The sequence below is a fragment of the Prunus mume genome, linkage group LG6, assembly GCF_029339155.1.
Source record: "Prunus mume cultivar Tortuosa linkage group LG6, ASM2933915v1, whole genome shotgun sequence".
Taxonomy (NCBI): domain Eukaryota; kingdom Viridiplantae; phylum Streptophyta; class Magnoliopsida; order Rosales; family Rosaceae; genus Prunus; species Prunus mume.
In genome coordinates, this window is record NC_142703.1 from 1927901 (window position 1) to 1933140 (window position 5240).

A 5240-nucleotide genomic window follows, 5' to 3' on the forward strand; every position below is an offset into this window, starting at 1 on the left:
TCTTTTTAATTTTTGTTAACTTAAAAGGATAATTTTTCTTTGATGGTTTTACGGTATCCTCCGTCTTTACTCCTCAAGTTGGGAGAGGATTATTAAGCCTCTATTTCTGTTGTGCGATTTTTGTATCCTTTTTTTTTTTTTTGGGTCTATCAGTAAGCAATCTGATTTGGCAAAGCTAATAGAAAAATAAAAGGCGATTATTTGGGATGAAGCAACAACGGCGCATCGTAATGCCTTTGCAGCATAAGATTGAACTTTTAGAGACATAACTAGCATTGATTTACCATTTGGAGGGAAAATTATGATCTTTGGGGGAGATTTTTGACAAGTACTTCCTGTTATTCCCTAAGGAACCAACGCGAAACTAATCCATGCTAGCGTGGTTAAAGCATTATTTTGTTCACAAGTAAATATTTTGAAACTCAAGCAAAACATGAGGTCTAGGAACAATCACCAACTTTTAGATTTTTTTTACTTTGTGTTGGTAATGGAGAAGAAGAGGATGTTGAGGATGATACGATAAGACTACCTGAAGAAATGGTGATACCATAGGAAAATGAGCAATCCATTTATGAAATTATTGCTGAAGTTTTTCCTAACTTGGAGGACTATATCAATGATCACTACTACAAAAAAGGAAAACCACGACGGGTATTCACCGTCGTGTATTCTGTTTTCAAATCGTCGTGGAATCCACCGACATCTTTTCCATAACAAAACCACGACGGTGAATAACCGTCGTTGTTAAACCAAAAAACGTCATCAAAAAATAAAAACCGACGTCTTTGTGCTGCAAAAAGACATAAAAAGCAATCGAGGATGAGAATAGACGACCAACTCCAACAAAAAAAGCGTCGTTAAAAAGGAAACAGATGACAAATATAAATACGACGTCTTTACAATCATAATAGACGACGTTATTGACACCTACTACGTCACAACATTTCCCACAACCGTCGTAAAATAAATTTTCCACTTCGATTTTTTATGAATTATGACGTGGAAATAGATGTCAGGTTAATTAATTACGACGTATGTATTTACTTAGACGACGTTTAAATGAATAAACAACGTCGGTTCCAAATAAATGAGAGCCGTATTACAGAATTTATACGTCATATTTTGAAAATAAACGACGTGGAAAAAATGATGGGGTCATTAATTACGACACAGTAATTTATAACGACGTTATGCGTTATATACAACGTCGGTACCATGAAAAAGACCGTCGTGTTTAATAATTTATACGTCTTCATTAAAAAAATTAACGTCGTCTAATTCATCTTAACGTCGACGAATTTAATGGACTTCAAATACCGTCGTGAATTCATCCTTTTCCACTTCGTTTATTAAAGAACTTACGACGTGGTAAATTCATGACGACGTCGTCTTTTGTAACGTTCAGGTTAAAATTCTCATCTTTTAGACGTCGGTATTATGGGATTGGAGTCGTGTTATTTTGAATTACATGGCGGTTCTTTATGCTTGTCCGACGTGTTATCCTGGATTACTGTTTCACAATAGCGTCGTGGTTCTTCATTGTTACTTTGCTTTAAGACGTCGGTAAATATATTGCGGTCGTTGAATGCTCCAAAACGTCGTTATTTATTAGAACAGACGTCGTTTTATTACATTTTTATCAAAACCGTCGTGTTTTGTAATCTGGAACCAGTAATTTTGTTCTGATTGTTTTGTGGCCAAAACCTGTATAATGAAAGTGAAGAAATCACATTACAATATATTACAAAATTAATGTCATACACTGCCAATTAAAAGCATCATTCAACCCATATATCTTCACACCCATCTCGAATATTTTGACTCCCTAACTCAACCACCACTTCATCAAATGTGTCAACATTTGGCATCCCCCTAGTAAATGGCTCACACTCAATTCTCACATCACCTAAGACATCATCACCAATAACATCATTATATTCTCTATTAGGCATTGATAACACTACCGACCAACCACGATGCATCGGGTCGTCAACAAAAATACTTGTTTGACTTGAGAAGCCAAAACAAATTGGTCATTCCTATGTCCAATTTTACTCAAATCTACAAGGGTAAATCCAAGTTCGTCCACTACAAGACCAGAAGTATTATCAATCCAATCACACCTAAAGACTGGGATTGTAAACTTTTGGTAGTCAAGGTCCCAAATTTCTTGAATGACACCATAGAAACCCATATTTGAGAGTGGGTTTTATCCTAACACTAGCAACTTGCATAGTATGTGCAAGTAAATAAACTCCACTATTTTGAGTTGTCCGCACATCATCTTGTGCCTTGATGTTGAATTTAATACCTTTAATGAGATAGCTCTATATAATGGCACTGCCATGTTTGGACCATTGCTAGCCACCTTAAATTTTCTGATACGCCATGATTGTCTTCCTCATTAAGTTCACTTTGAACCTGCAAATTAATCATATAACTTCATTCAATCTAACATAGAAAGAAGAAAATTAAAAGTCCAATATGTTATTCAATAACATATACCTTGAAGCGTAGCCATTGAATGAAAGTGCTATTGTGCTTATCCTGCAGCCACTTTGTTCTCTTTCTAAATTTTGGATAAGTGGTCTGGATATGAATCATATGTTGCCTACATGACACACAAAATTCAAGTATTACGGTCCCAAACATATAAGATAAACATAAGAAATAATTTAAAATGGAAACTTAAAGAATAAAACTCATACGTACTCGATATAAGGTAGGACTTCCTCCGTATTCTCCAAGACATATAGATGTGCTTGGTTCAACAGTCCCGATCAACTACGCTCACTGTGCAACCTGATAATGGCTTTGAAACTCCCATCTTTTGGCTTGAAGGCACTCCAAGCTGTACTAACATCGGATAAATGCTCGGTAAAACTCTCTGACTTCTTGACTATATACCGCTCAAGCAATGCAACCTTGGACGATGTACGATTCGAACATACCCTTTAGCACTTTCATATATCTTTCAAGCGGGTACATCCATCTAAAATATACTGGCCCACACGAACTTCTCTGACAAGATGTACTACTAGATGAACCATGATATCAAAGAATGAAGGGGGAAAGTACTTCTCAAGCAAACACAAAGTAACTACTACATCTTCTTCCAACTTATCTAGCTTGGAAACATCAACATCTTTGCACATATAGCATTGAAGAAGAAGCACAAACGAGTTATTGCATACCTTGCAGGCTTCTCCAAAACAGAACGAATTGCCACAGGGAGCAATTGTTGCATTAAGGTATGACAATCATGTGATTTAAGGCCAAGAAGTCTTGAATCTTGTAAAGATACAAGATTTTTTATATTTGAAGAATAACCTTCAGGGACCTTCATACCATAGAAAGAATTGCAAACCTCTCTCTTCTCTGCTCTTGACAAATTCCAAGGCCCGGGAGGCAAACGAGTACGTCTTTCTCCATACTCGGGTTGCAAATCAGTTTTGACCCCCATGTTCAATAAATCTAATCGAGCAGCAATCCCATCTTTATTTTTTCCAGGATCTCCAGCAATGTACCAATGATACTATCGCAAACATTCTTCTCAATGTGCATAACATCTAGGACATGCCTCACAGGAAGGTATTTCCAATACTCGAGATCAAAGAATATTGATTTCTTCTTCCAACAAACTCACACCATCTTCAACCATATGCAGCACTTCTTCTCCGGTTAATGGCTCAGGAGGCGTGCCATATTCAGGTTTCCCATTAAAAGCTGCACGTTGCCTCCTATATGGATGATTGATCGGTAACCATTTTCTATGCCCAATGTAACAAATTTTGTGGCCATTTTTCAACTGTGACTAGGTGTATCATCGCCGCATATTGGACAAGCTTTATATCCTTTAACAACACAACAGATAAGTTTCCATAGGCGGGGAAATCATTAATTGTCCACATTAATGCAGCTCTGAGTGTAAAGTATTCTCCATTATGTGCATCATACACTCCTCCAATCACATCCCACAAAGATTTTAAATCATCAATCAAAGGCTCCAAGTAGACGTCTATATCATTTCCGGGCTGTTTAGGACCGAAATCAATAAGGTCAACATCATGAACTTTCGTTTCATGCACAACCATGGAGGAGATTATATGTAACTAAGATAAGCCAGCAACTATATCTGCTACTTAGAGAAGCTGTGGGGATTGAATCCATCGGATGTGAGCCAATCTCAAGTTTCTACTCATTACCAAACTCGGGCCATTTATCATCAAGAAGTTTCCAAGACGGGAATCCATTTGGATGAGACATATAACCGTCAATTGATTTTCTAGCAGCATGCCAAGTCAAACTCTTAGCAGTCTCATGTGATCGAAACATCCTTTTAAACCTTGGAATTGGAGGAAAATACCACACCACCTTCGCTGGCACACCCTCTTTCAAGATTGAATCTTTGCCTTCCTTCCACCTTGAGATACCACAATTAGGACAATGAGTTAAATCCTCATACTCCTTCCTATACAAGATGCAATCATTGGGGCATGCGTGCATTTTCTCATAACTCAGCCCCAATGCACACAAAGTCTTTTTTGCCTCATACATAGAGGCCGGTATTGTATTTCCTTCGAAGCAAATCGCCTTGAAGTATCAATAATTCTGTAAAACAGCCATCACTCATCCCATATTTTGCCTTCAAATTATACAACTTCACTAATGCCGATAACCGTGTACTTTCTACAACAGGTACAATGGTTGATCTCCATCCCAATCACATTGGCAAACTCATAAGGATCAGATCCAAAATCACCAAAATCATTATCATCCATCTCTATTTCTTGGACACAAAAGCACCTACTATGGTCATCATCTTCTTCAACATTTCTACTAGCATTAGTAGTCGCTTCCCAAGTTGTTCTCCGTGAAATGTCCAATTCTTATAGCTTTGGTCAACTCCATTAAAGTATAAGTGATCCCTTATAATTCCAACCCCAAACAATTTCAAATTAACACATTTAACACATGGACAAGCGGATATGTGTGGTAGTTAGAAGATTTTCTACAGAAAAGTTCAAAAATGCTTCCACCCCTAACTCATATGCCTTCGATCTTCTATCCGAGTGCATCCATGACTTATCCATCTCCGACACTATACCATATTATATATAATAAAGTGAAAAGGAAAGCAATGACCATCACTATAGCAGATTATATAAAGTCTAATAGCAAGTAATATACAACATAGACGACGGTTTTTAAACAAAAACAGACGTATTTGACATTTATAG